The sequence below is a fragment of the Rhinolophus sinicus genome, chromosome 3, assembly GCF_057876585.1.
Source record: "Rhinolophus sinicus isolate RSI-liver-muscle chromosome 3, RSI-T2T, whole genome shotgun sequence".
Lineage (NCBI taxonomy): Eukaryota > Metazoa > Chordata > Mammalia > Chiroptera > Rhinolophidae > Rhinolophus > Rhinolophus sinicus.
The window spans coordinates 146,816,238-146,834,447 of NC_142503.1; the positions used below are offsets into that span (position 1 = coordinate 146,816,238).

At 43.1% G+C, this 18,210-nt stretch overlaps 1 pseudogene; it reads right to left on the reverse strand.

The window, feature by feature from the left end:
• Positions 1-10,256: 10,256 nt before the first annotated feature.
• On the reverse strand, positions 10,257-10,961 carry LOC148758669 (small ribosomal subunit protein uS2 pseudogene; annotated as a pseudogene).
• Between the last annotated feature and the right edge of the window lie 7,249 nt (positions 10,962-18,210).

The window sequence follows — 18,210 nt, forward strand, 5'->3', positions numbered from 1 at the left end:
CAGAACACTCCCGGAGACAGATATGTCTAATTGTCAGAAGGCTTCTGATATTTGGAGTTGATTTCTGCTTCCTTCTGACCCCTCTGTCCTAGCACTACTCGGAGAGCAGAAGTTTAGGATGCGTAAGAATCACCTGGGAGTGCTTTTTCCTTTCCTCTTCTCTTCTCTTAAATATTTTTATTATTGAAATTTTTAAACACAATACAACAGTAGAGAAAATTATATTAAAAAAACTATGTCATTGTTACCCACTTTCAACAGTTATCAATATTTTGAAAACATTATTTCATCTATCTCGCCTGTGTTAATGGAGTAATTTAAAGCAAATCTCAGTCACATATTTTCATCTGCATATACTTCAATATGCATCTATGCCAAATGACATTCTTTTATGCATTCACAATGCCATAATCACACATAACAAAATTAACAATAATTCCTTAATATTAGCTCATACCCAATCCATATTCATATTGTCCTGATTGTCTCCAAAATGTCTTTTAAAGGTGGTTTCTACACATTATACATTGCATTGGACTCTATTATTTAAGTGTCTTTTAATCTGTGACAGTCCCCCATCCATCCAAAAAATACCATTATTTGTTGAAGAACCGAATCATTCATCCTATGGAATGTACCGCATTCTGAATTTGGCTGATCGTATTTTTATAGTGAGTATTAATTAATTTGCCACATTTCCCATTAACAAATAGCCACTTAGATCTCAGACTTGTTTAGATTTAGTTCCATTTTTGGGACATGAATACATGACAGGTAGTGCTGTGTGCTTCCTACTGTGTCAAAGCAGGAGGAGTCCCACTTTCAGTGGTGCTGAGATTGATTCAAAGGTTTAGGTGTTATGGTCCCGAGTGCTTATTCATGCATGGATCCAACCCAGACCTCTGAATAAGAATCTTTAAGAGAACAGCTCAGGTGATTCTGAGATAGGTGACCCCTGGACCACCAGTGTCTGAGAAACACTGTTCTAGGGAGGCATTCTGAGAAGGAATGCCTCAGGAGAAGTTTGGGAAACACTGTGTATGATGGTTAATTTTACTCATATGTGTTACCTTGACTGGGACATAAGGTGCCCAGACATTTGGTCAAACAGTATTTCTGTATATATCTGTGTGGGTGTCTCTGGGTGAGATTAACATTTGAATTGGTAGACTGAGTACAGCATATTACCCTTTGTAATTTCACCTACTATGTGAAAAAGGGTAAATAAGCCACAGCAGTCATAGAAACAAATAATTAAAATACAGTGTAATCCATGCTACTGTAAATTTATATGCAAATTGATTTAGTTGCATAACAATAAGATAAACTGATTTTGACCCAGGATTAGGAGAAATGTTTCACAAAAGAAATAAAATTTAGTGTGGGTTTTGAAGGATGTGTAGGAGTTCACCAACTGCATAGTGGAGGGAAGAAGTATCTATGTGTGTGATGGAGCCAGCATGTCTGGAGAACAGATGGAAGTCTGGAATGACAGAGAACATCAGATTTGTGAAGGAGTGACTAACGTAGGAAAGACAGCTCAAACTCAGGTTTTAAAGTTTTATAAGTGACAATAAGGTGTTTAGAACTTTATTCTGGCCAAAAGCTTCCAATGACATTGCAAACTTTCTAAACAGGGAATACACATGATGACCTCTGAATTTTAAAGCCCAAAATTATATTATCAAAAGAGATAATAACGATAATAGAAATAGCTGCCATTTACTGTGCATTTACTGTGTGGAGACCCTATGTAAGCCACTTTATATTCATTATTGCATTTGGTTCTTACCATCACATCACAGTGGGAGTGTTATGGACTGAATCGTGTCCCCCCACCAGATTCATCTGTTGAAGTCCTAACCCCCAGTATTTCAGAATGTAATCGTATTTGGAGATAAGGCCTTTAAAGAGGTAGTTAAGTTAAAATGAGATCCTTGGGGTGGGCCCTAATTCAATCTGACTCGTGTCCTCATAAGAAAAGGAAATTTTGACACCGAGAGACACTAGGGTTGTTTGAGCACAGAAAAAAGACCATGTGAGTATATAGGGAGAGAGTGGCCCCCTGCAAGCCAAGGAGTGAGGTCAGAATCGACCTTGTTGACACCTTGATCTTGGACTTACAGCCTTCAGAACTGTGAGGAAAAAAAATACCATTGTTTATGCCACCCAGTCTGTGGTTTTGTGTTCTGAAAGCTCTAGCAAACAAATACAGAAAGGCTACGTTCCTATTTCAGCTGTGGTGATCAAGACACAGACAGCCTTTCCCCCCATCATTGCACAGCAAACCCATGGCAGAGATGGAATGAACCCTAAGTCCATCCACCTCAAGGCCTTCTCAGAGTCCCACACGGCCCCAGAGACTGTGAGGGACAGAAGGCATTAGTCCACTGGGGGTTTTAAAGGTGATATAAAGGAGTGAGGGACCCAGGCTTAAGGCTCACTGTGTTTCCTAGACACCCCTTTTATTCAGAAACATGACGCCTAACTTGTCTCTTTTTCCTGTTTTATATTAGTACAACGCAAAGAATGTCTATAGTTTTTCTTTAGATCAATGGTGAGAATCTGGAGGTATATTTAAAAACTCGGGGTATGGTTCATATATTAAGATGATCACGAAGATCTATGAAGTTGCCGTCCTTGTGTAAATTGTGTACCTTATGTTGGTAAGGGGGAATCAAATATATGGTGATGGAAGGAGAACTGACTCTGGGTGGTGAATACACAATGGGATTTATAGATGATATAATACAGAATTGTACACCTGAAATCTATGTAATTTTACTAACAATTGTCACCCCAATAAATTTAATAAAAGAAAAAAAGTGATTACTGCCATCATGCACCTGGCAGTCGCAGAGGAGCGTCACCCACGTCTGCAGTCCATCAGGCCATCCAGCTGCAAGGCTGGCTTGGCAGAGAGCACCGTTTTGGTTTCCCAGGGTAAAATTTAGTGTTAGAAGAGTGTATGTGCTGCCTAAAGCCCTGCAGCTTATAGATAGGGAAAACACTAAATGCAGTCATTATATTTTTAGAGTGCTGGGTTTGTGCTAATAAATCAGAGAGGAAAGCCTGGCAGGATTGGGGACTCTTGCTAAAGACTGTAACATCAAGACTCTGGCCTCCCACTTTCATGCTCAGCCCACCCAGATCCTGACAAGGAGGGCTAGGGGTCTGTATGTAGCAGAGGGAGTCTAGGACTCAGCATCAGGATACACAGTCATTTAGGAATTCCATGTCTTCTTGTCCCTTTTCATGAAAACAAGGGAATTTACAAGAGCTTTCTACTGATTATGTTGGGGGATCATTAGAAACATGACAAAAATTTATGAATGAATATTCCTTTTTAGTTCCTCTCTCTCTGCCTCCTCATCTATTTTCCTCATCCTTTCATTTCATTCCCATTTATTTTATGAAAATGAATGATAAAGAGATGGGAAAAAAGACTGCAATATTAGTAAAAAAATATGCACGTGTAGTGAGGAGACCTGAGTTTTAGTTCTGAAGTTGTCACTAATTGGCTGTGTGACCTGGAGGAAGTCATTTTACCTCTCTGAGCCTCCATTTGACTCTATAAAACGAAGGGGCTAGACCATGCAGTTCTAATATTTGATGATCCCAAATTCTCTTAGCTCCGTGAAATAAGCTCGAAAAGGTTGGAGAACAGCAACTAGCACGCGCTGTTGGTGTTGGGGCCAGACCTGAGAGAGTTGGTGATGTGCTCCTTTGTTTTGACCGCCCCCTTTCTCCCACCCTGTTTCTCCATTTACTCCATTGTCTCTGGTTCCACTGGTCGAAGTAAAGATCACACATGGGTGTCCCATGGGCCATGCTTCAGGCATTTCCCAGTCCTAATTTTGATAGCAAACCTTGCCAGTTCTGGGTCCTTTTCCCCCAGAGCACCTTCAGGTGAAAGAAAGAAAATGGATAAATGATTTCATAATTACGTGTAAATGATTTATTTTCTCTAGGCATCATTTTTTAGATACCTATGGCCTCTTCAATCCAATGACCCCTTATGGACCACCCACTATGTGCCAAGCACTCTGTTATTGACAACAGGGATTTAGATGAATAAGATGTGGTCCCTGCCCTCCGGAGCTCACACTTTAGGGAGGGACACACACCCCTGTGACGTGAACTGGTCTATGAAGAGAGGAGGACAGGCACCGAATGGAGCTGGGTCTTGCTGGTTGACAGACTGGATTTCAAAAGGCAGCAGTGGGCGGAGGGGAGGGCAGGTCAGTTGTAGGAAACCTGTAATATAAACGCCCATGACAGGGAGCATTCAAAATGTGCTTAGTGAAAGGCAGGTAATCTGGGGGGTAGGTACTGAGTTGGGTGTGAGGACAGGATTGGGAGATGAGCTGCTGTGGATGCAGTGACTGGGGCTTTGAATACCATGCGGAAGAATCTGGGCTGCGTTGTATAGGTGACTGGGAGCCACTGAAGGTGGACTGGGTCTTGGCGTGTGCTGAAATAGTGTTTTTTCCTGGACTGTGGCATATTTGGAGGATGAAGGTGGGAAGGCACGGTCTATTTGGATGACGGATGCAGAGTCCTAGGCTTCAGGAGGCAGACAGGTGCTACTTTTGGTGTCAGCTCTGATGGGAGACACCTCCTATATCCTGTAAGTGTAATAGTGATAAGGGACATTGGTAGCCAAGAAGTTCGGTTTTGGAGCACCTAGGAAATGCCTCTGGGGATTCTTGAACGATTTGGGAGGTACTAGAGGGTCTGCATGTCCTGCAGAGTGGGTGGGGGTCGAGCCAGATAAATGCTTTTGTGTGAATGTCACTGTTTCACTGGGAAGCTGTGGTTAAGAAAACAGGGTGGGGGTTCAGAGGGCAGCGAACTAGGGGGAAAGGAAGAAGATTGATGACTAAGACTTAAGGAACCACAGTGATGGAGACCTCCCACCGCCAAGGTTGGTAAGTATTCGTTTGGTCAGCACAAGCCTGATGCTACCAGACTCTCCTTTATGTGTCTCCATAGGTGGGGGGTGTGTGGGGCAAATACAGTGAGCTCTTTGCCACGTTTAACTTGAGCAGCAACACCCTAGGAGACACCATAAGTCTAGTAGCTTAACATTTTTTTCTTATTTCTTTGAATCTTTTAAAGCCTAGGCATTAGCCAGTGTGTTTCCTCATGTCACAGAAAGGACTAAGGAAGATTTGCAGTGAGAAGAGCTGGCCTGTCCACGTTCCTGCTGGGTCTGCTAGACAAACAGATCCTGGTAGGTGCATACCCACCGTGGCCCCTGGAACCTGAAGAGTTAGCAAAGGATAGTTCAGATAATAACTAGAGAGAGATGTAGAGGCTGAGGGCTCATTTCGGTTGAGGTAGAGTCACCTTGCACATTTCAACGCCCCAGATCTTGCATTCTCGCAGTGGCACACGCTCAGATACGCTCAACACATCCATTTAAGTAACTCAATTACTCTCGCAGGCGCTTTTACATAATGCACCTCCCATCAGGTGAGACGCTCAATCATTCAGTGCAGGACCCAGTGTCTCTCCTCTAATATAACTTTACACACAGCTAATGAACACGGGTTCCCAACAAGTGACTGCACCAGTCAATAAAGAACGGTGCAATCCTACCTGCTGCCCGCAGTGCCACTGCTGCCTCTGGAGCCAACTAGCCTGCTCTTTCCCGGGTGCTGCGGGAACACATTTCCCAAAGTGGTTCTCCAGCCCACCCTGGGGTTATCTTTCTCTCATTCTCCTTCTTTGCAGAGGGCATGCAAAAAGGGGGGCTGTGGCAATTCCACTGACAGGCTAGACAGCTGAGTGCTGGGAGCTGGGGACATGGTATAAATCCACCATCCAACTCCACTGCCTTGTTCCAAGCAAAGGGGTGCAGGGAGATTTGGGGTGTGAGGAGCCCCCACCATTCCTGATGCTCTGAAAAGCAAGGAAGCTGCTGACAGAATAGTCAGAATGTATCTCAGCGCCCTCATGCTCCTCCTGGTTTGAATGTTACCTGACAGGTACATATCAGGGAAGAAATGAAAGCACATGTCTGATTTGCATGTGTCCTTTGTGCTGCTCACCCCTGTGGTGAAATCCCAGGGAGATGTAAAGGCATCGGCCTGGTGCTGGGGGTCAGGATGCACGGGCAGTCTCTAGTGGGGTGATTTCAGGCAGGAAAACTCACCAAGATCTTAGGTTGCTCTCCTGTGGAATTTCTGCACTGCTTCTCCTCCCAGGCTGTTGAGAGGACCAAATGATAAAATGGCTGGGAAAATACTTTGTAAAAGTAAAGCTCTGCACAGATATACAGTGTTGAGTGGATAATGTGGTGAAGTGGAAACATCAATGGCTAGAAGTCAGCAGATTAGAGCCTTGAATTATTTTCTGCTTGGCTCTGCCATTTACTAGCTCAGGGACCTTGGATACATCACTTCACTTATATAGGACTCAGTTTTCTCATCGATAAATTGAGGAAGATAAAGCCTACTTCATCAAATTGTTTGAAAATTAAAAGAGGTAATGGATGTGAATATTTAGAAAACTGTGGCGTACTATACGAATGGAAGAAATTATTTATTATTGCTTATGTTGACTTAATTGTGGCCTTAATCCAACTCTTCCTGGCCCTTGGATATTTCATTTGCATTTTATTATTTTCCACTAGTTTTTATGCTGCTTTTTCTTTAGTTTGAAAAATGCCTCTCTTCTGTGTTAGGTCTTCTCAATGACAGAATAAGCTTCTCAAGCAAAGGCTACATAAGTCGGGTCTGCAGTGGGTTCTTCAGACACAGCTGAAGGATTTGTATACAGTCAGTGCTTAATGAATGCTGCAGATCCACTGAAGTCACTCGAGCACTCAGGCCCACCTTCTGAGTGTTACCTCATTTCTAAGAAAGATGCTAGTGATCCAACTCAAGGAAAGAAAAAAAAGTAAGGCCCATAGAAATTCTTTGACAATCTCTTCTTTCCTTGAAGTCCGTTTTCTTTGATTCAATGCATAAGTCTGGTTCCCTAAGTCAATTGTGTAATCCAGTCACTCATCACAAGTTCTCTCCTAGCGAGGGAGTCAAGTCTTTGCTGACGGAGCCTCGTAACGAGTAATAGAATGAGACTAGAAGAGATATCTCTTGAGTAAAAGTTATAATCTCTGTTCTAGTCTAATACACTATCTTAAACTGAAAGATGCAATGGTATTGAAACACCTTTATTCTTCAGATTGGTCATATCAATGCTTTTGAAACTTTAAGGCTACACATCCATTGCATTTTTATATAGTTTTGAACAGGATCGATTTCCACAGGAACTAGTAGTGGTGGATCTTGTGAATTTTGTATCTGGAGAGAGATTGCTAAGAGCAACTTTCCATTTCTGTCTACTACTCGCGTATTAAGTTTCTATGAGGTGCAAAACACTGTCCGGAGCTTTGTGGGAGACATAAAGAAGGGGGAGACATGGTCCTTGCACTTATGTGAACTCCTACCCACCCAGGGTCTGCATTCTAGGGAAGTAGGGCGGCCTGGAGATGTGTTACTTTGCAATTATTAATGAATGCTTTCTTTCAATATGTGAGGGCCTAGAATCAAACCCCATGACTTCAGGCCTCAATGCTTTATTTCTGGGAGTCCAAATCTTAGTACAGAGAGTCATGCTTCTCTTTCCATTTATTCCACAACAACAGTGGCCACAATAATAGCTGTCAAGTTTCTGACTTGTCAAAGGAATGGCTACAGTGACTGACAGATTGATGTTGAAAAATCACGGACTAGAGAGATAACACCAGTAAAAGGAGGCAGGGATGGTCAGCACGAGGAAGGAAGCAAATGTGGTGAGATCAAGGTAAACTTTTTTGGATTGGAAGTAATTTATGTAATCCTGATCATTTAAAGAAACTTCCCAAAGCTGTGTTGATTTTTTCCCCCCCTCTGCTCTCTTCCGTCTCGAATCTATTTCATCAAGGCACTGGGTGGAGGCCTGTGCATGTCTCTGGATTCACTATTACAAGCTATTAGATTGAGGTTCCAATGGTACGTAGATTCAAGTCCAAAGTTATTTCAAATGTTCCCACAAAGGCACAAATTTTTAAATTATGAAAACCCAACTTACTCAAGTCCCTTGAGAGAATTAACACGGGAAGAGTTGCAGCTCAAAGCCAAACCACACTCTAAATGCATATTGCAGGCAAGTTTCCATTTGGATCCAAAGGTAGGTCTCCCTCCTTGTGATTAATATGCAAACAAACTGGGTTTCTGTAGTCAATGATTCATGGTGTGTGTGTGTGTGTGTGTGTGTGTGTGTGTAGAGGAAGACACAATGCCAAGGGAGGATGAGAATTGGTGACATGAGTAAGCTATTGATGAGCCCTAACACTGTATCTGATTAAACAGGGTATTGAGAATGGGATGAGTGTAAGGGTAAAAAAAAAATTAACAGAGAATTAGAGTCTGGAAAACACAGCACAGGCCTATTTCATTGGAAAGTTTCCAGTTTGCTATTAAATGACATATAGACAAATATGTATAAAGCACAGTATGATTTCCTGCCCTGCCCCTCACATGGCATCTTCAGTGAGAAGATTGGGGGGTGGGTGATGAGTGAAGGAACAAGGAGAGTGGCAGTGGTCCAGGCCCAGGCTACCTGCCCCGCTCCCAGAGCCGCTTGACTGGAAACAGGAGAGGTTGTACTTTCAACCTGCTCAGTCTGGAGTAGTATTTTTTTCTTTTAAACATTAAAAAAACGGACATTTTCAAGTATAAACAAAGGTAAGAGAGTAGCTTAATAAGCCCCTATGTACCCATTACCTGGCTTCAACAATTACCAACATTTGACAATTTTATTTCACCTATGACTATCTCCCCTCATTTCTTTGGAGTATTTTTAAAGGAAATTCAAGGTATGTTTTGTAACTTGTCAATACTTCAATATGCTTTCAAACTGGTAACTTAGAAAAAAGTTACATACACCTGATGTTATTATCACATCTAATAAAATTGCAATAAATAATATTACCTAGTTCATATATGTCATCATTCATATATATATATACATCATTCACATATATATATCATTCATATTATCAAATAATTCATATTCAGTTTTGCTAATTGCCTTCAAAATGTCTTTTTCTAGTTGTTTTTTTCCAGTGAGAATTTAAACAAGTTCAACCAGTGCATTTAGTTGATTCTCTTAAATCTCTTTTAATCTATTCACTTTTCATGTCATTGATTTGTTGGATAAACTGGTATTTGTATCCCCAGTGGCTACAAGTGGTCTTTGGTGGAAGAAAGTCCACTGGATAGGGACCCAGGTGACCCATGCTGAAGGCCCAGCTCTGCTAGTAATTATCAGGATGACCTGGGGATACACTGTTGACCTTGATGGGACTCAGTTTCCGTATCTAAAAAATGAAAGAGTTCAACCAAGTTGTGTATGAGATCCCTTTCTAAACAGCAGAGGAAACAGGACTGAAATGGCTGCTACACTCTGTATGTGCCAAACCCTCATACTCTCAACCCCTGCTACAAGGTAGGCGTCGTTTCCAAATCTGAGAAGAAAAATCAACCAGCCAAATCCAGTCAGATTTGGAAGACTGTGGACCTTCCTCTTTGAAACTAAAGGGAGAAAACCTGGAGGCCCAGAGAGGAGTTACAAGTGACGCACTCTGTTATTTTCTTTATCTCAAACTTTCCTACCTCCTTGACTGTAACAGTTTATTTCTCGCTCGTGGACAGGGCATGTAATGTCTGAAGTTCCTTCATTCTTGTATAATGCATTATGATTTAAATGAGAAGATTCCAGGACCATGGAACATTAGAGTAGGAAGGGACCTGAGCAATAACTTACTCCAGTTCCTTATGTGACAAACAGATCACCAAAGCACTTAGCCTCCCTGTGGAGGCAACTCATGGCCTCCTAAGGCAGCCCCTTCCAATTCAGGTGAGTCACTGGAGAGGACTTCCTTCCGTGAGGTTTCCCTTTCTGAAACTCTCCGTTTGGGCCCTGCTGTTGTTATTATCATCATTATTATTATCATTATTATTATTATTTAGAAAGGGTTTATTTTCCATCGGTCGCATTTCCATTTTCTGTTTAAGAGTTTGCAGAAGACAGCTGAAGACCACTCAGTGGTTGTTCTTACCCATTTGGTGGCCTGAACAGAGGCAGTCGCAGACCAGTCCTCAGGCGCAGGCCGAGGGCTCCGGGCTCCCGCAGGGAAGCACCGACTAGGCACCGAGGGCACCTGCGCCCGGGCTGAGGCGCCGTAACCTCGGCAGCAGGAGCCGTCATGCGGGCTGAGATGCCTCCTTGGGCACAGCCTCAGCGGCGGCCTGACGCTCCTTTCCAGCCTCTTCAGGACCCCTGCAGGAGCAGAGATCAGGCGGGACCTGCCGTGGGTGTTCACGTGGGCACGCCCAGTGGGTGTTCGCGCGAGATAGTGCTGCACACGCGCAGAACTTCCTGGGCGACACCCACCGCCTGAGACCTGCCGAGTGAGCTCCCCGTCGTTGTTGCTGGGGATGGCAACGTCCACACGCTGCAGGGGAGAGTCTGCGACACAACTCCAGTAGGCAGGTGAATGCACGACGTCTCTGTGCGGGGCTGGTGGCCACAGTCGCCACTGGAGGTGGCGGCTCCAAGTAGGCTGCCAGGATCTGCTTGGTGAAGCGTCCAGGGGCCCTGTGGCCTGCAACACAGGAGGGGCTCGGGCTCCAGCGGCAGCGGCAACTGCAGCAAGCTCACCGGCCGGTATTCCTGGAGGCTGTGACACTGACACATCAGCTGGGGTTTCAACAGTAACAATGGTACGAGCTGCCCACAGGCGTCTCTCCCAGGTTCTCTTCAGATTTATGATGTAGATGCCATCACTTTTTATACATGAACTGTTCTACTTGGAAGTCAAGGTTGGTGCCACCTAAGTGGGTTCCTGCTCCAAGGAATTTGAGAACATCTTCCTTCTTCATTTGCAGGACGTCAAAATGTCTGAACATTGGGAAAGTTTTCTTTAAAGTTATGATGGGAACCCAGGACAATGCCATTTGGATGCTCTATGGGGAGCACAGAAAGGCCTTACTCTGTTTTTTGTAAACGTCTCTTAGCTTTCACATGACAACTCTCCAACTGATTGAAGACTGTACTTATTCTTGTCTTCTTTGGCCGACGACCTTCAATGACCTTCAACGACACAGCGATATTATCGAATCCTTACGGCCCCAGATGTACCCCATTAGTCAATACCCCTCATGAAATGTGACTCCCACAGTTGGACACGATATTCCAGGTGGGTGACCAGTGTGGAGCAGGGACTCTACTGATCTTGTTCTGTACATTATATCCAGGTATGGAGCTCGATATACCTTACATGGTCTTCTGGAACTTTTATAAAGATAGCTATGGAAGGGAGGTGGTTTCAGAAAGCAGAAATCAGGGAAATAGGAATAGCATATTAGTGCTATGATCCTTCAACTGGAGAAATTGTCATAGGAAAATAAAACACCATAAGTACACTATAATTGTGAATTTGTATTTCCAAAGACTTTTAGGTTGGAATGTCATCCTGAGGATGTTCTTTTAAAATGTTTAGTTATACCAGACATTCCTTGTCTATACAGAATTCCTTGAACTAACTTATGTGTTTTCGTCTTAGAAATTTACCCCCCTCTTTCAGCATGAAAAGTCTGGGTTATGCTATTGTGATGGTTTTTGGATTGGTCAGCTTCATGGCATTAGGTGAAATTTTCCTGGAATATGCAGCTTTCTTTTATAAAGGAGAAGCAGGTGGGTGGAAGTTGGAGTATTGAGAGAGCTCAGAACTGGAGGGTGGCCTCTGGGAGTGGCTTCAGGAAACCCTGGAATGAATGAGGCTCGGATGAGGTAATGAGAGTAAAAGCCACAGACAAGTGTGAAATTCCATGAAAATATAAGGAGCACAGTATTGTGAGCAGGCCCTTGTTCAATGTGGTAAGGCTGAGAAGCATTGCGGTCTGCACCGGTTTTTATAATATAGAACTCCTGCAGTGTTTTCTCTGTGCCCTTCTCTAATCCTAATTGGACAAGTTAAACAAGCTTCTTAAACTTGAAACCATGTTTTTCTTGTTGCTACAGAGATTATTTTACTAATAATGACTATAATACGCTTTCCATGTTTCTTCCAATACCTTCCCCCCTCTCATAGTTCTAGAAGGGTGTATCTTAGGAGCTGGTAATCTTTGTCACCTTCCTGTGGCTTCCATGATGTGAGGACTGGGACATCCATCTATGGAAGTGCTGTCTTGGGCAGAGTGGGAGGGCATAGTGGGAGGGGATATTTATTGTTAGCCTTTGACCAGATTTCTTGACTCAATCAATGTCAGACTTCTCTTAGCCACGGTGGAGCTCCCAGGGCCTTCCTGGCCCGCACCCCATGCCGTCTCAAACTGGCAGCAGTGGCTAGGGGTCAGGGTGGGATATAGGGTATGGGCACTGTTTCTCTTTTCTCTGGAGAAAGGGTAACCAAGGAAGGTTGAAGTTTCCTTGGGTACTCTGCCAAAGCCTGCCTCTCTCACAAGAATGGGGCCAGGAGAAAGGAACTAGACTCTTTGGGTGACACACAGAGGTCAGACCAACCTACCAAGTCTCCTTACTAAGTGAATATAATAGTTTCTCTTGGACCAATGTAAGGAGAGTACTTCCGTGATTGCAGTGTACTCAGTAGCTTCTAATTCAACCAAGCCAAACCTTCAACATAAATCATCCTTTGCCCCAGACATTTGCTTTTTACCCAAAGTCATCAGATTCTTACCTGAAATTGTGCAAGGAAAGTTTTAGAGGAGCCCTGTGAAACAAATTCCTTTCCTCCTGTTTCCTCCCCCTGCCCCTCTGCAATCCCCATTGTGCAGCATGGGTTTACTGAGCGAACCAGGCAACCTCTCTTTCACTCAACAAAGAAATTTAGCAATCTCCGAGGCTGTGTCACCTTGCCAGCAGAAACATTGAATGGCAATAGCACTGAGAGTCAACACTAATAGCCGACACCAAATTAAACTGCCAGACTTGGTGTGATGTAGCTCTGTCACCTCTTGACACTTCTGATGTGAGTACAGGGGCTTCTGCAGGAAATTCATCAGCTGTAGTTCATGACGCATCATCTTTACATATCTGTCCATCTACATTTGTCAGCAACAGGCAAGCCTCAAATGACTTCAGTGATTGGTATATAGATTGCACTACCTCCAGACATAGTAAACAGGGTTTTAACTCTTGGAGCTCCTTCAGCTCTGCTTTCCTCACTGACAAGGTCTGGTTACTGGTGTTGCCATTCTCCTTGTGTTTCGGGTGGTGATTGACAAAGGCTGATTAAGAAGGTCTCCTTTCTTTTTTCCTACTAACCAGCACCTCAAATGCGTCCCTTCTTTCCAAGTTAGCTATTCTGCTGACACACATTCTCTCTGATGTGTATTTCTAGAATGTCATCTGAAAACGTGTATTTGCTCATTCGTGGCTTGATTTACCATTGCTCTGATGGGGAAGATTAGAAGTTTACTACAGGCTCATCTTGATAAATAAACATGTGTGCTTCGCAGTGGAGAATGCCTTTGATTTTTCGTGCCTTGCAGGCAGGTCATTTTAGTATAGCAACAGCTATTAACGTGCCAAGATCAGAGTCTTGCTGATTTAAAAAATATTTTCAGATCCTTAAAATTTTCATTGGTCATTGCTACCTGAGATATTTATTTTGTACATTTGTCAACACCCTCAAGCGCATATACACTCTAGGAGTAAGTTAAGTAGCTTTTCAGGGTGTTCAGACATATTTTTTTCTTGCATCTTTTCCTAATATAATTTCAGAAAGAATAGTCTCAAATATATAAATAGGTGTTAGGACATGGGGGTCTGCTTTTGGTATCATATTACAAGCTCCATTTTAATGTTTTTGGAGGGTGTTCATTGCCACGATACCACTCTCCATATGTATTTCTGTGGCATGGAGGCTGTATTTGTTTACAAACCACATGTGTGTGTTTAGTTTTGTTGTTAAAGAAAGTTAGTGTTTTTGTGGTAAGGATGAGGTTTTCTTGTTTTTAGTTCTTTCCTAATAGAATGCCTGATGTTGTTACTTTAGTGACTTCTCTTATTTCACAAAACCACTGGTTTTGGTGTCAGACTTAAGCTCCACACTGCCTAAGGGAAGCCTGATGTTTGATGTACTTACCTGGAGTATTGTCTGTCACTCCAAGAAAATAAGGCTTCCTCCTCCCCGCCCTCTCACCCTGGAGTTCTGACAATTGTGGCTGTGGAGAGGGGCTTGCTGAGAAGGGAGGCAGTGCTCACAAGACTGCATCCACAGGAGTCATGTTTTTACACAGGTATCATCCCATTTGATTTTTATTCCTGTTCTTCAGAATGCTCTCTTAATTCGAAATGCAGGAAACCCATTACTTTTATAAGGCGGGTCCATACATTAAGACACATAATGTCATGTAGAGGTTTATGGCATAACAGTAAGATTAAATATCTAACACTCCAAATCCCACATGCGTTTTATGAGTTAACAAATATTAAGGAAAACATGCTTAGGCTGAATGCACAGAACAGCATCGTCGACTGATGAACATGCAGGACTACGGTCTAATGTCGCCAAAAGCAGGAACAAATCCCTGCTTTCTCAGAACAATGGTGGTGAGGTCAAGACCCAGTGTGTCGAGCCAGCATGAGAGAAAACAGTGAGAGCGATGATGGAAGAAAATGCTTTGAATCTCTCTTGGAAACATTTGGAAAGAGTACTTAGAGAGGAGACTTTTGTAAAAGGATAGATATCTCAGCTATGAGACTGCTGTGAGAATCCCTTTAATATGGGGTGGCTCTGCTTGAATATATATTTGAGATGCATATGAAACGTAGAGCTAGAATAAGTCCGGGGGTAAAAATAAATTGAGACTGGCCACACAAGGCCGTGCTTCAAGGCTGTGACTTGAAGTGGCTGAGATAAACACTTAGCTCACTCAACTGGGGATTATAATGGGAGTGCTGACAACCCTCACTAATTAGGGTGCTCTCAGGCAGCTCTGTAATAGCTGCGGGGAGCTGCTGTCAGTAAACAGTGTTATATTCGGGGGGTCATCGCATCGGGCGTCTCTGCACCACAGAGACTTGGCTCGCCTTGCTCCTAGCAGTCATCTTGCTTCCAGCTCTTCCTCTAACACCCCAAGGATCTCAATGCCCTTCTCCGAGAGACACAAAGGATTCTGAGCTCACCCGCTGCCTCCTCCTCAGGCAGAGGGTGAAAGATGACACCTGCGAACACACAAACTAATTATAACCCTATTTAGTTCCTGTGGGTGAATCTCTCCATCCATCCCCTTTGCCCTTTCCCACATTTAATTCCTATTTGGTGAGGAGGGAAGGATTATTTCTGGAAACCAGCCTTCGCCCTCCAGCTCTCTCCCAGCCGCCAACCGCCAAACACAGGCCAGTCATCCTGTGGTAATTAACAATCTCATCTTGAGGAGTACATTTTATGGTACTCTTGGTCAGGTAAATTCTAAATTAGCTCAGTTAAAACGGGTCATAAGACACAGTGCTGCCGTCCCTATTAGCTCCTGGACCTCTGCCAATGCACCACACTATTTCGGGAGCTGCGCTTCTGGCAAAAGGAATCATTACCCAGAGATTATGTGCAGAAGTGATGTGGAGAACATGCAGTAATGGCGGCCTTCCCTCCTCCTGGCTTCACTCTCAAGTTCTGGGGTGATAAATAAAGGGTTGGAACGTATTTATTGTGGGGAGGGCAGAATATCGGATGCCGAGGGAGTGCTCAGGGACCTGTCACTGAGGTCAGTGTCCTTGCTGTCACCCAGGAATGCTGGGGAAAGACTGATGCCAGGTTCACCCTTGGGATTCCCGATGTCCTTGGAGAGGATAGAAGGGCGTTCCACCCACAGCCGAGAGTGGTTTGATTGCCCCAGGCCATGTGTGTAGGGTAGAATTGAATGGACAGAAGCTCCAGGCCCTTCTCAGGCAGAATATCTGGATGACCTTGAGCAAGTCACTTTCTCTTTTCTTGTTCTGTTTCTTCACCTACTGATTGAAGAGGTTGGGCCCTATGACCCCTGAGGTCCTTCCTACCTCAAACATCTGGTGACTCTGGAATTGTCTACAAAGCAGTGGAGTCATCCGGGATGTTTGCCCCACTCTCTGTAGACAGTTGTGGGCTCTGTGGGCCCAGGTTGGGTGCCCTCCTTAGGGTGGTGTTTAAGGCATGGTTACCCCTCATACTGAAAATACATCGGTCTGAGATTTTTTACTGGGCACTTTTGATGTTCTGAGCTCAGAGAGAGCAAGGAATTTAGCACAAAATAGCCCACTGTATCCTGAATGCAAGGCAAAGAACAGAACTTTAAAAAGATATGCAAATAACCATTTTTTTAAAGGGCCCACAATGTGCCAAAGCAATTTGGGTGTGTACTGTGGGGAGAGGGAGGGGGTAGGTCACTGCCATGAACCTCTCTGTTCTTAGGGAGCTTGCAGTCTAAGGGAGACCAATGTGGGCTCCAAGAATTCAAAGGAGTAAGAAAAAATCAAGAGGGAGGGTTGAGTTTGAGCTGAAGTATCCAGTGGAAAAATTTAAACTGGAATGAGAGTAGAGGAACAACTTTTAAAAGTATAGTGGTGTTAGTTGGGGTCCTATCTAGATCTGGGTTGGGGGCATTTGGTGGCCCTTGACTTTGGGGCACTGGTGTCATTAAGGATTCCACAGCTTTACTTCCTGAGGGTATGATTTATTAAGCAAGGGAGCATGAGAAACGTAATTTTAAGCCTCCTAGACTCTGATACACAGCTGGGGAAAGACCATAGGAGGAAGATTGAAATAGTTTCCAGTGATAAAGAACTTGAACTGGATCCACAAAGCAATGACAGTCCACTTTGATACATTCAAGTGTGGGCTGGTATGCTCATCACATCACCGGAAAACAGAACTTTGGCAGCGGTCAGAAGGGATGGTGGAGGAGATGATCGTCAATGCAAGAATTTAATAAAATGATGGCAAACAGCTCAGATTGCAGAAAATGAGATATGCAAAACTTTGTGAAGTTTTGAAGCCAAGAGATAAAATAATCTCATCCACAATGAAATATGTGCAATATTTATTTGAAAATAATCATATACAGATGTAAAGATGCACATTTAAATTAAGAAGAAAAATAATAGTATCCGATCTCATTAGGGAGACCACCTCAGGGATGATGTAGATACCTGATCACTACACTCTACACCTGAAGCTGAAGCTGAACAATAATGAATGTCAACTACAATTTTATATATATATTGTATATACAAGAAGTGGAGCACAGCATTAGGAATAGAGACAGTGGAAATGTAATGGCTGTGTGTGATGTCAGAGGGGTAGTAAATGGGGGGAGGGGGGTTGTCACTGTGTGAGGAATATAAATAATAAATGTCTATTACATTGTTTTGTGCATCTGAAACTAATAAAAAAATGTTAAAAACAATAATCGCTACCATCTACTGAATTTTTATTATATACCAGGTGTGTTTTACTGTATGTATTAACCTCATTTAATCTTCACAACAATCCTATGTGGTAGGAATTGTGAATTCATTTTACAGATGAAGAAACTTAGTCTAAGAGACATTAAATGACTGGCCCAAGGTGCATAGTTAACAACTATGGAAGATCAGGTTATACCTAGGGGACAGTCCTTCCTTGGAGTCTAAGCTTGTCTGATTCCAGTATATGCAGTATTCCAGTGCCTATGCAGTATAACCTGACTTGTTCATGAAACATCATGCTTGTTATGTTATATTTATAACATTTGCTAGTAATTTGTAAGAAAAATATGAATTTTGAAGTATTTTAAGGTCAATAAGTAAAGCATTTAATAGGTAAGATATTAATGCAATACTGCTGAGACCCAGTGCCCCCCAAAATGATTTCTGAAAACTACTGACAGAAATGTAATTATCATCGTCATCATAGCTCTTGCTATTAAGTGCAAACATCAGAGGACAGATGTCATTCAGGAGCTGGAGGATGATGAATTTATGTCCCTGAAAGGGAACTGTCATTTTCACAAGGGAAGGAAGGAATTCAGGTGGATTTCCTCTTGTTGACTTTTGATATAGAGATATGTGGAAGTGTTCCTGACTTTCCCTTTGGCTTCAAAAAACCAGGAATGGAGGGGGGACTGGAAGTAAGCTCTTTTTTTTGAAAAGTGCTTTTCATGCCCACGTGACATGGAA